General features: G+C 35.9%; 2 pseudogenes; both read left to right on the top strand.

Moving 5' to 3' along the window:
* Positions 1 to 4,660: 4,660 nt before the first annotated feature.
* Positions 4,661 to 5,496, top strand: LOC144701528 (18S ribosomal RNA; annotated as a pseudogene).
* Positions 5,497 to 7,046: 1,550 nt separating this feature from the next.
* LOC144700457 (small ribosomal subunit protein uS4m pseudogene) lies at positions 7,047 to 7,560 on the top strand (annotated as a pseudogene).
* The last annotated feature ends 6,369 nt before the right edge of the window (positions 7,561 to 13,929 follow it).

Here is a 13,929-nt window from a genome sequence, read left to right as displayed (position 1 = left end):
TCTTTCAGATTCTTTGATTGAAGAACAACTGAACAACTTTCAGAACCTTTCTCCGGTCCAGTCAGAGCCTCAGACAGAGCAGAGCACGCTCGAGCTAAGAATCTGAAGGGCTTAGCTAGTTTGTGATGTGTTGTTGCTGCTTCTTCCCTGTTGAGAGATGTCTCTTCTTTTTGTACATCCATATATATAATACATAACCAAACACAAAGGAACCGGTCTCTTCGGTTCTTGAAGTTCATTCACTGGCTTTTGGAAGGGTTGCAGTTCTGATTTATCAGATAAAATAATGTAAGGCACGAGTTTACAAGCGGGAGAAAACAAAAGGTTACGATTCATCAACTTAGGCGCGAGCAAGAAATGAAGATGAAGATTCATCATAGTTCCTACCGATTGTTAGTGTTAATTTTTACCATACCATCATAAAATAAGAGCACCTGGCTCTGCCCATTCACAAGGACTTGGTTCTATGTCCAAACATCACATGCCAGCAGATGAAGTCACCATCATAGGTACTCAAGACATGGTGTCTGGAGAGGTAGATAGATAGGACTGCGTCTTGCTCAATCATGATCCTAGTTTTATTGCGAGCCAAAACACCCATCTTTACTAAACAACATGCTCTTGCTCCTAAACACTCGTAAACTCGCGCCTACGGTATAACAAGGTTTGGCATGAAGAAGCCCAAACAAGCACATTGTTCATGCTGAACCTTTTATTGATTCTTAGTTCTTCCTGTCAATTACTGATTCTTTAGCGATCGTCATTATGTAAACATAACCTTAGGTTCAGTTCAGCAGGGACTGTCTCAGTATTCGTTCTTGAATCAGTGACTGAGAGTCAAGTAAATAAGACTAGTGGGGATTAGTAAGAAACTCTCTTTATTTATAAAGCTCTTTATTTATCGAAGTAAAGAGTAGTTCCTCTTGTTCCTATTCTCCAATTATTAATCTGATCTGGTCCTGAATGGAGTTTATTTCGGGCTTTGTAGAGTGTTAGATGCATCTTCTGGTCATACCATCTGATTCTTAAGACGTTGGTAAATCAGTAAGAATATTGCTGCCTGCTGGTATTGCAAATAATGAAAGAAAGGCTTTTTCTGTTATAGAGCCAACATGATCGTATTGATCCTTCCTTGAAAGAATCGCAAACTTTTTTTTTTAGGGAGCAAACAGGAAAAGCAAGAAAGGGGAAGAGAGTGTCCGGTCAATCCTTTCAAAGGAGCTTAGCTTCCCAACCATTGAACTGAACAACCCGGTGATTCCTCTTTCACCAACTTCCGCCGGGGAACCACTTTTCGTAGCAAATTAGGTTTAGGCTTTTTAGGTTTTCTACGTGTAGCTGTACCCTTTTTTCTTCTAGCTAGGGTGGGGACATGGATCTTTCATTACTCGCTCCCACTCTTAAAATCGCCCCTTATTTGTCAAGTGCACTTCCGGAAATAACCTTTACTCTCAGTTTTGACTTTCTAGGCTGGGTTTCTTCTAAAGCTTTTTAAATGACAACATAAGGTTAGGTAAAATCAGAGTTTAGAAAGTGCATGCCACACTATTACATCCATAGAGGCAGAAAAAAATCTTGCATCTCCGTCTTTTTTTTTGACTTTGTAACCTTAAACTCTTTATCTACCAGCCCATTATGCAGTCTAGCTCTACTTTACTATGATATATCTTGTTTTTTTTTTGTTTGATCACAAAAAGTCAAACCTACTATCGAAAGAGAGAGACTCAATCTGTTACCATGACTGATAACGAAATCTATCTATCTGCCTAGCTTTGTTAGATTTCCCTAAACGCAATCCACAAACTGAAATTCCACAAATCGCATCGGTGGATAAGTTCCATGACTCAGCAGTAGTGCCAAATCGAGTTTCTCATATGGTGGATCTGATCTATAGTTAATGGGCAATACATACCAAAAGGTTTGAAGCTCCTAAAGTTGCATGTCGCGCGTCGTTGTTGCTCACTCGCGCCTAAAAATATTAGCAAAGCGGCGGTTCTGGAAGAAGTTTACCTCTTGAAGAACCTTTGTCGGGATGCATAGGGAACCTATGAGTACGGAAGAACGTGGGTACCATGATTAGCATCACCTCAGAACCTGCTTCATCTAAAATACAAAACAATAGGGACAACCTGAAAAGTAGTTTCGTATCTTGAATAAAGTAGGTTGGATTAGCCGGAGGTCTCGTCTCAGAATCCGATATTCACTTCGGCATATTGTACCCCAATCCAAACTCAAGATCCATCATATCTTAAGTCTAGGATTGGGCATTGTCCTGTGTACAGTGAAGAGGTTTCAATAAAAAGATCTGGGCTATTGTTAGTGCTACAAGCAGCTTCAAAGGCGGAAAATAAATAAGACAAAATAGAAACAGCGAATGAAGAAAATACACTTGTAAGGTAAAAATTAGAACCCCTTAATTGATGAAAACAGAAAAGTGAGTAAATTAACCCCATGTACCCCCTCATATCAGAGGATATAAAGAACATGGCTATAAGAACAAAACAAGCCATAGGAATAGGATTATAAACATAGTCACATTGTAATTGTAAATATGTAAAAATAAGACTAAAATTAGATTGTAAAAGTTTAAATAATAACACAGTTTAAATAATAATTAAAATAATAATAAAATTTCAAATTATAATTAAAAATAAAATTATAAAATTTCAAATTATAATTTAGATAAATTATAAAGTTAAAATTATAATTAAAATTAATTATAAAAGTTCAAATTATAATTAAAATAAAATGAGCTAGCAAGTCTTGGGGTGAGGGTTTGCCAATTGAGAAATCCTCAGCTCAGTACTTGGAGGCTTCACCGATTGAGAACTCCTCAACTCAGTCCATGAAGGCTTCATCGATTGAGAACACCTCAGCTCAGTCCATGGAGGCTTCGCCGATTGAGAAATCCTTTGTCTTCAGAGGCTTCACTGATTGAGAACCCCTTAGTGAGGCTTCGCCGCTTGAGAACACCTTAGTGAGGCTTCGACGATTGAGAACACCTCGAGTTAGTTTACTCAGGGTTAAACAAAATCTTATTTTTACTAGGTTAATCCGATCAATAAACCCTTAGGATATCTTGTATATAAGGTTATTCTTGTAAAAATCTTATTTTTACTAAGGTGTTCTCAATCAGCGAAGCCTCACGAAGGGGTTCTCAATTAGCGAAGCCTCTAAAGAGAAAGGTGTTCTCAATCGGCGAAGCCTCCATGGACTGAGCTGAGGTGTTCTCCATTGGCGAAGCCTCCATGGACTGAGCTGAGGAGTTCTCAATCGACGAAGCCTCCAAGTATTTAGCTGAGGATTTCTCAATCGGCTAAGCCTCACCCCAAGACTTGCTAGTTCATTTTATTTTAATTATAATTTGAACTTTTATAATTTATTTTAATTATAATTTAACTTTTATAATTTATTTTAATTATAATTTAACTTTTATAATTTTATTTTAAATTATAATTTAAAATTTTATTATTATTTTAATTATTATTTAAACTTTTACAATCTAATTTTAGTCCTATTTTTACATATATACGATTACAACGTGACTATGTTTAAAATCCTATTCTTATGGCTTGTTTTGTTCATATAGACATGTTCTTTATAGCCTCTGAGATGAGGGGGTACATGGGGTTTATTTACTCACTTTTCTGTTTTCATCAATTAAAGTAGGATGGGATTCATTCACTTGCATTCCTGCTAGCACTACAAAAGCTCCGGTCTTAACGCCCCCACAAAAGCTGTGTAGCCTTTCCTCGGGTTTCTAGAGTCTGGTTTCCCATATACCCACAACAGAGGAGCCACCCAACCAGCCAGGCAGGCGACCATGGTTCATAACACACTCTTTGCACAACAGATCCACTTTGAAGTTGACTTATTCACTCTGCTAATCGTCGGAATGTGTACAAGATACCATAAGGGCCCAATATCTCAATAGCACCCTTGTCTAAAGCTTCGAATGAGACTGAATATCCGAAACGCAAGAACTCTATGACTATAAAGTCATTCAAAACTTGATCAAAGAACCAGCCTTTATTGAAGAAGCAATAGAGTCGATTACAAAAAGTACTTGTTTGAAAGGCTCATTGGGATTGATCCGCTATGGGATTTGCGTAGATAAGAACAGTGGCTATGTTTAAAAAAGTGAGAGAGAGGAGCAACTGTAGGAGCGGAGCATTCACCTTCTTTCTTTTCTTCGTCACTTTGTTCATTTGTTGTTCATTCACTTTGTAACATATTGTTATTTTATTAGCTCCCGCTCGTAAACTTCGTGCCTTGCAGAAATAACTTATCCCGCTCATAAATTCGCGCCTTCGTTATCCGCTAGATAATGTTGATTAGCATCACCTTCGCTCCATCGCTTCTGCTTCGCTCCTGCTCGTAAACTCATGCTTTATCTTCAAGATAATTTTCTTTCATTTATCCGCCAGATAATGTGCTTCAATAAATCTGGTGGATAACGTAACCTCAGAACTTCTAATCCATTTCATCTTTGCTCCCGTTCATAAACGGTCCTAAAGTCGCGCCTTCAATTGAAGCACAAGATTCATGTCTTTTTTGTTTATATTAATCATAGTTAAAGTCAGAAGTTAGGAGAGCTAATGTTAAGTGGTAGGCCCAGTTCACTACGTTCTACCACAACTGTCCCCAATCAACGTCAAAATAAGAGTTTGATCCTATCTCAGAAGGAACACTAGCTATATGTTTAACACATGCAAGTCAAACATTGTTTTCAGGGAGCTGGGCAGAAGGAAAGGGAGCTCCTAGCTTACCCAGCTTCAAAACAAGAGAGGTTTGAAGGGGAATAGTTGAAAACAAAGTGGCGAACAGGTGCGTAACGAGTGGGAATCTGCCAAACAATTCGGACCAAATCCTGAAGAAAACTAAAAAGCACTATTTGATGAGCCTGCGTAGTATTAGGTAGTTGGTCAGGTAAAGGCAGACCAAGCCAATGATGCTTAGCTGGTATTTTAGGAGGATCAGCCACACTGGGACTGAGACACAGCCCGGACTACCACGGGGGGCAACAGTGGGAAATCTTGGACCATGGGCGAAAGCCCAATCCAGCAATATCGCGTGAGTGAAGAAGGGCATTGCCACTTGTAAAGCTCTTTTGTCGAGTGTGAGATCATGACAGGACTCGAGGAAAAAGCCCCAACTTACTCCGTGCCAACAGCAGCAGTAAGAGGGGGGGGCAAGTGTTCTTCAGAATGACTGGGTGTAAAGGGCACATAGGCGGTGAATCGAGTTGAAAGTGAAAGTCGCCAAAAACTAGTAGAATGCTCTCAAAACCAATTCATTAAGTGAGACAGAGTAGAGTGGAGTTTCGTGTGTAGGGGTTAAATCTGTACATTTACAAAGGAAGGCCAAAAGAGAAGGCAGCTCTCTAGGTCCCTACTGATGCTGGGGTACGAAAACATGGGTAGAAGACTGTGGCGGTGCAGCAGCTACGGATTGGGAATCCATGGATTCAGAAACAATGTCTCAACCTGACCAAAAAGATAAGTAAATTGGTTTGTGGTAGAGTATTTGCTGTCGATCAACCAGCTGTCTTACCTCAGGAGTCAATGTAGGAGGAGATGTTTTACCTGAAAGGTGGAGCAGGCGAGAGTTTACGAGCGGGCACGAGGCGCGAGTTTACGAGCGGGCGCGAGTTTACGAGCAGGCGCGAGTTTACGAGCAGGCGCGAGTTTACGAGCAGGCGCGAGTTTACGAGCAGGCACGAGGAGGGGGGGTGACTCCAAGGGCAGAAGCGATGCGCAATCACGAGTTTACGAGCACTTAGGAGCGATGAAGGTGAAGATTCATGTTATGAAGGTTATTCAGATTCATCTTCTTTATCCATTGGATAACCCGCTCATAAACTCGCCCTTCGAACCTTTGGTTACAAAGTAATGAAATCACTTAACGAGGACTCTCTCATGATATAGTTTCAGGTTCTGAAATAAACAATGGGACATACAAAAGCTCTGGCATATCCTCGAGGATCTATCTTTGAATAGAACGTGCACTACTCTTCTGTGCCTTAGAATTGAAAAGGGCATTGGAAACAGTGATACTAATCATTTTTCATAAGGTTTTTTTATTTTCCCACATAGTTCATCAGTCAAACCTATGATTCTCTTTATCTTTATTTTTTTAGTATCACTTAAGAACCATCCCTTCCTATTTTTTTGTCTTGTCAAACAGAAAGAAAATGAGACCGACCCCCTTCTTTACAACTAGAGGGGGTGGGGTGAAGGGGAGGTTTAGATACATCCAGGCCTAAAAGGTTTATGATTGAATCTCAGAGGCATTCTTATCATTTGGTAGATTCAAGTCCATGGCCTATTTTGAGTTCACTCGGAGCTTTTGCAACCACTGTAGAAGGTATGTGTACATGCCCCTATTTCATGATGGTGAAACACTTCTCAGTTTGGGTCTAATATTTATCTTATATGCCATGTTCGTATGGTGGTGCGATGTTCTACGTGAATCCACGTTGGAAGGAAATCATACAAAAGCTGTATAATCAGGACTTCGATATGGTTTTATTCTTTTTATTGTATCGCAGGTTATGTTCTTTTTTGCTTTTTTTTGGGCTTTCTCTCATTCATCTTTGGCACCTATAGTAGAGATTGGAGGTATTTGGCCCCCAAAAGGTATTGGGGTTTTAGATCCTTGGGAAATCCCTTTTCTTAATACCCATATTTGCCCTTCATCTGGAGCTCCCATTACTTGGGCTCATCATGCTATACTTGTGGGGAAGGAAAAATTAGCTGTTTACGCTTTAGTATCTACCGTTTCACTCGCTCTAGTATCCACTGGCTTTCAAGGAATGGAATATTACCAAGTTCTGATTTTAATCATAAAACATAAAATAAATCAGAAGATAATCAGAAACATTAGACGACTTGAAAACAAAGCGGATCTGTCATTGAATAAATAGCAAGGTCAAATGTCAATCAAAATGGGTAGGCTCATCTTTGTTCAGTCCTTATTGATTCATGGGGGGTCGTTGCGGAATAAATTGGGTTCGACTACCAAAGACGGATCCAACGAGATATGCCATGCCTGAATTAAGATTTAAAACCTGTCGTCTACCTCAAGGAAACATTTGGAACAGAGAACTCAAAAAAATACAACGCCGCATTTTAGGAAAATTGAGGAACAAGAAAAGATCCATTAAGATAAATCTTTTGGAGAGAGAAAATCTAACAGTTACATCAAATTACAATCTCCACGAAAGTCGCCCCTTTTTCATGGGACCATCACAGAGATGCACAGAGGTTCTGAAAGAACTTCCTACAACTCAATCCAGAAACAAGATAGGACGTTATTCTGGTTTGTCTCTATTTTTGTGAAACTATTAGTCAAGCAAGGCAGCCGATAAGTCATCGAAGGCTTTGTGTGAGTAATGAGATTGTAAGCATGACTCGTTTTAAAGTGTCCCACGGTGATCTAATATCTTTTCAAGAAAATGACTCGAGGCGCGAGTTCATGAGTGGGAGCGAAGAAATAAGGAGATCTTTCTATATCAACAATGCTAAAGCCGACCATGTTTTTATCCGCTCCCGCTCGTAAACTCGCTTTTGCTCCTAAGCGCCTGGAGTTTCTCATCGCTTCGCTCCCGCTCCTAAGCGCCGAACGTTCAGAGTTGTTCTGGTTTTAGAAAGGAGCACTGCCAAGTCCACTAAGGGCACCCTAAATGAATAAAGAAATGGACAGCTCAAGGGCGATTTTAAGAGCGGGTTGTTATCTTTAGAGAAAAATGGAGTAAATTCATTCTGAGAAATCAGAACCTAATAGTCTCTTTACTTAGCGAGAATCCCCATCCATATGCATCCATATCCCGCCCATTTTTTTTTTTCATTCTATGATTTTAATGACAGCTTCAATTCAACTAGACTCCACTTTGGAGTTTGGTCTTAATCATCAGGGGCATGTCGTAACAGTAGCTGCTTAGTCTCATCAGAGTTATACTGCTTTTGTTTCAAAAAAAATAAGGGCTTAGGCTCCTTCCCTTCCACTGAATAGCGCGCTAGTGGGTACTACGAGCCCTCTGTCCCAGATTCCCTCGCTGCTAGGAAATCTATTCACCGATTCCACCAAATCATTTTTATAAGTGGAGCATAGTGCGGTGCCGAGCGAGAAACATCTCTTCTTTCGGTTTATTCATTGATCTGAACTTAACACTTTTTTACGTTATTCTTATCCACTTTTTGCCCCTACTCATAAACTCGTGCCTAAAGTCCGCTCGTAAACTCTTGCCCGCTCATAAACTCACTCCTGATTAATTCTTGATTTTGTAACCTGGGGCTAGGTGTTCGAAGAATAAGTCAGTTTATCTAGGAAGAAAAATCAGTGATGGCCTCTCCAGCGGAGCTGGGCACCGGGGCCCTGGATGTGCTAGTGATCGGCACATTAGGGGAGTGGCTGCCCGAGTTTCTCTGCCTGGTATCATGTTCGTTCAGATAAAATACACTTGTAAGGTAAAAATTAGAACCTCTTAATTGACGAAAGCAGAAAAGTGAGTAAATAAACCCCATGTACCCCCTCATATCAGAGGCTTTAAAGAACAGGGCTATAAGAACAAAACAAGCCATAGGAATAGGATTTTAAACATAGTCACATTGTATCATAAATATGTAAACATAGGACTAAAATTAGATTGTAAAATTTTAAATAATAATAAAAGTTAAAATTATCATTAAAATAATAAAAAAGTTAAAATTATAATTAAAATAAATTATAAAAGTTAAAATTATCATTAAAATAATAATAAAAGTTAAAATTATAATTAAAATAAATTATAAAAGTTAAAATTATCATTAAAATAATAATAAAAGTTAAAATTATCATTAAAATAATAATAAATTTTAAAATTATAATTAAAATAAATTATAAATTTTCAAATTATAGTTAAAATAAATTATAAAATTTAAAATTATAATTAAAATAAATTATAAATTTTCAAATTATAGTTAAAATAAATTATAAAAGTTCAAATTATGATTAAAATAAATTAAAATAAAAATAAAATGAGCTAGTAAGTCTTGGGGTGAGGCTTCGCCGATTGAGAAATCCTCAGCTCAGTCCATAGAGGCTTTGTCGATTGAGAACACCTTGGAGGCTTCGCTGATTGAGAACACCTTTGTCTTTAGAGGCTTTGTTGATTGAGAACCCCTTAGTGAGGCTTCGCCGATTGAGAACACCTTAGTGAGGCTTCGCCGATTGAGAACACCTTGAGCTTGTTTACTCGGGATCAAGCAAAACCTTATTTTTACAAGTATGAGTTTATATACAAGATATCAAAAAATAGAATTTGAGTCACAATAAATGTGATTCAAAGAACGAGAGAAAAATGATTAGAAAAATCCAACTAAAAAGTCAAATTTTGCAGCAGTACATTTGGCCAAGACATGTAACACAAAAATTGGTTGAAAGTAGAATAATGCTGATGTGACACACAGAAACATGTCACCACATCACACTATCATTGGACTCCTTTTGTCTTTTCATGATGCGAATGAGACGTGTCCTCATGCCATTTAATAAAAAATTAGTGATGTGGTGTGGCGTAATGTGCCACACCATCACAATGATTAAGAAATAAAAAGAAACCTTTTGTCTTGTTCCTCTACGCAGGGACACGTATGACCCTTGGATGGCATTTTCAAAATATGAGGGATTCGTGCCAATCATTAAATGAATGTATATTCAATATCTTAACTGTCAACATGACATGATGAAGCGACATTGCCAGTGACGAGGAGAGAAAAAATGGACGGCTAGGATTAGTACAATTCAAAGGTTGATATCTGGCAATCCACAATGCCAATCGAGCTAAAATTTTACGTTTGCTTCATCTTCAACACCTCTTTCCATACTTACCCTCTGATTTATAATAGAGGTGTGTATGATTGTCAAATGGATCATTAAAATTGCTTCCTACACTAAAGAGCTGATTCAGAGCTAGTGAGTTTCAGAGATCCATGAAGCTTGTTATCAATGTCTTGGGTGTGAGAGAGGAGGCAACATAGAAGAGGAGGCTTTTACCTGAAGTCCAAATTTTATGTGGTCATGGTGGAACTTAAGGATATACGGTAAGTATCCTCACCTTAAAGTGGTACTTTTGGCATTATTGTTAGGTTGCAACCATTTCACCATACCGTTGTGCCATCGCATCATCTCCTTACAACCATCAATCACATCTTACCCCTTTCACATCACCATATTTTGGTAATCTTATTGATCATCCCACTTACACAACTCCTTTTCATCAGGTTGTGCATGTCTTTTTACTTTATTATCTTGTTATTATCACTCATTTTTTCTCTCACTACTTCATCTGATATCTTCATGATCACGATCTACCATGTACTATAACAATATTAATTTCACAAATATTACCAACTTCTCAACTTATATTTTCTTGTCTCTCGATCCCGTATTTTATATTTATCTCGTCTCATCTTATTAAACAATATTTAAAGAATATTAAAATTTTAATTATTTTTCCTTGTGGAAACCAACCTTATTCATCACCAGCTTGTTTTAATCAAGTCAGTACATGTCATATTTTTATCGATTAACATCAAAACTCCCACCATAAATTAAAACCCTAATTTTTAGTTGATCACTTCTCAGTTAGAGGACTCCAAAAAAAATTATAAATTATTCCAATAAAATTACAAAACTATCAACCTTATTTTTATAATTAATGTAAGTACGAGAATAAATTGTTATCTGTAATGTTAAAGTGGATTTATTAGCTGAACTATATAGATAAAAAGTATGTTTTATTACTTTTGTTGAGTTTAGAATATGAATTTGATATGTGATGAAAAAGATTATCCCTTAGTTTCATGGCCTAGGGATTTTATACACATTTAGGAACACCTCTACATGTTGGTTCTGGTTTTCTTCTTCCCAAGATTCTCAATCATGGTCCACCAAAATTCATGGTTCAGTTCCCAAAGGCCCATCCTAATTAAGTTACAATTTACCTGCACGCCCAGGATCCTGAAAAAGTTGATCTAATGTTCATTTTACTCAGTGTCACAGACTCTTGTTATTGATGATGTTTACAGATATGAAAAATAGTATGAGCATAACTCCATACTTTAATACTTACATGACTTTATAGGATATTGTGAGAAGCTAACCACAGTTAAAATTATTTTACGTATTTTTTATTATTTTAATTGGGATGAAGCCTAAAAGAAAATCCAGTCAGCTGTCAGATGAAAAGTTTAATTTTATTGAGTAATTTCTTAGATAAAAATGGTTTTTTTTTCAAATGAATCATAAGAAATTCATAGGATAATTTTATACATCAAAATATGTCTGAAACTAATAATTTTTTTTATTTAATGCAGAAAAGATAAGTTACTGATCCATCGTAGAGCCCTTATAAGAAGTGTAAGGGAACTCATTACAAATCATCACTCTATCTAGGATTAGGATAATTTTGCAATAATTATGTTTTTATTGTAGCACTCATATTTTCTCCCATCTATAGGAACACAAGGGGAAAATAAAGTAAAAATAGTTAATCAAAAAATAAAAATAATATAAAAGACAATTGATGGATAATTTTGGATAATATTTAAATAGTTTTTATTTAGCTCAATAAGGGAATACCTATAAACCAGGACCAGCGCACCATAAATTAGATAAAGAGTGCAAAATTTTTTGGATAAGTAGAAGAGTAGAAATAGGTATTCTCTTAATGTGTAGAATATTTTAATTTTGATTTACTTTTTGGTCTCTCAGATTATTATTTTTACTTTATTTGAGGCACACCGGTGTGTCCGTTAATGCATCTAGAGGACTCAATGCTACTCTTGAACGATTGCTAAGAAATTTGTTGCAGAATTTTCCTTTTTGGAAAGAATTTCTGTAACACTTACACGAGCTCTCATCAGCAAGCTTCACTCATCAAATTTCCGCACGAGTGAAGGATGAAGTCCCCTAGAACGTATGCCATCTCCTCAAGCATGTCGCCACACTCTCAACTCTCTCTTCGGATAAAACTTTGTTTCTAGAGCTTTAAGTCTTCATCACCATTATATGCTTCCTTCAAGCCTCCTTCCTGAAGCCTCCTTCCACTAGATTGACCTCCTTCCTTCCTTCACGTAATGGTAATTTGAAATTAACTGATAGAGAATAATTTGATAATTCACCAATCAGATGAAAAACATGTGAGTATATGAGCATGTATGAATATTTCAAATAAAGGATCATAAATGAATTATGATCATATTTTTTGGATAGAGGATTTCAGATGAAAATGATTTATGACCTGATATTTCGATCTTCCAAAAACTTTAAATAAGCTTCATATCATAAACTTCAATAAAGAAACTTGATATTTATTAAGCTAACACAAATATTCAGATTAAGATTACTAATCAGATATTTAATCAATTATTCAAGTATCAGTTCTCATAAAAGAAGTAATTGAGTCAAGTAAACTTGTTGTTTCATGGAAAACATTTCAAATTGTTACTACTCTGAGGTTGCAACAAATTTTGCTAGAAAAACTATGGCTACGTGTCCCTATCAAATTTCTCACAATACATAAAACCTAGATCTTGGTTTGATATATAACGTAACCGTTTGCATATTTTATTAGAAATTTCTATAGATTAAATCTTTAATGCCCTTTTATGTATTAAAATAAAAAAAACGGCACTCAACTGCAACTTTTAGCCAAAGAATAAACCTGCAATATCTTATGCAGCTCATGACTGGTGGCATAAATTTGTGATCCAAGGAATTAATATTGGTTTATAACTCCGTAAAATAGATGGATATCATGAAATTTTCCAATTCTACATTTGAAATCTATAATATTGATCATCTTCCCTACGTCTCCCTCATACATTATCTTATAACTTTATCTGTTTATCACTATCTGAAGAGGGATATAGTATTTTCTCTTCCTTGCCATGTTTATAAAATAATTATAAATCTTAGAGCATGTTTTATTCGGGTACTAAATAATCAAGTGCATTCTAATTTTTTTTAAAAATCCAAATTATCTATATCAATTATAATCTCAATACAGTATCAAAGTATATTATAGAGATAAATACATAAATCAACAAATGATCATTTAGATGTAAATAAAACATAACTAATTAGATCAATCCATCAGATATAAATAATATGACAAAATATCTAAAATTCCATTGAAATATCAAAATGCCTTGTGATCCATTTGTTCAACCATCTTTGTGTTCAAAATGAAAATTCATTATTGCTATTATTTAAATGAAAATTATTTTCATGTTTATAAATTCTAAGCTGAATCATACTTTTGAGGCCTAAATTTTTAGAAGAATGTAATGGTATATCTACTTCATTTTTTGGACCTGCCATGCAGTTTATTTGTCAACACTACTTGTATTTATAAAGTTAAATTATATACACCATTGGGAAGAATTGAGCAGTAGGGATGATACTGTAAAGAAGGCACTTTTACTTTTACATTTCATTTTTTAAAATATTACCTATTACTTTTCGAACTAAAATTTAAATATCTTAATTGCGGAAAAAATCTCGTCAAAAAACAATAGGAATATAAGGGAAATTATTCAATTAGGTTTTCAATGATAATCATACTGGAGGAAATAAATGAAATATGGTGTCACTCAAGTGTGTATTTTATTGTCAGGAGAATAATATGATTGCGGTTTCCTTATTTGAAAGACTTTTTAGTGCACCACACGATCAACAAAGATGTTACTGTGCCAAGGATCTTAGAGTCTTTTATACTAATTATTAATCTATTTATTTTTTGTATATTAGATCATCAAATTTTGCATAAAATGCTTTGACTCAAGATTTTCTCAAAGGTTCTGAGAATGATGAGAAACATCTAAGGCCATCCAAAATACAAGAAAATCTGATTCATATAATTATAACTAATATTTTAACATCCAG

Source organism: Wolffia australiana, chromosome 3 (assembly GCF_029677425.1).
Source record: "Wolffia australiana isolate 7733 chromosome 3, ASM2967742v1".
NCBI classification, from domain to species: domain Eukaryota; kingdom Viridiplantae; phylum Streptophyta; class Magnoliopsida; order Alismatales; family Araceae; genus Wolffia; species Wolffia australiana.
This window is presented reverse-complemented; position numbering and strand designations above follow the sequence as displayed.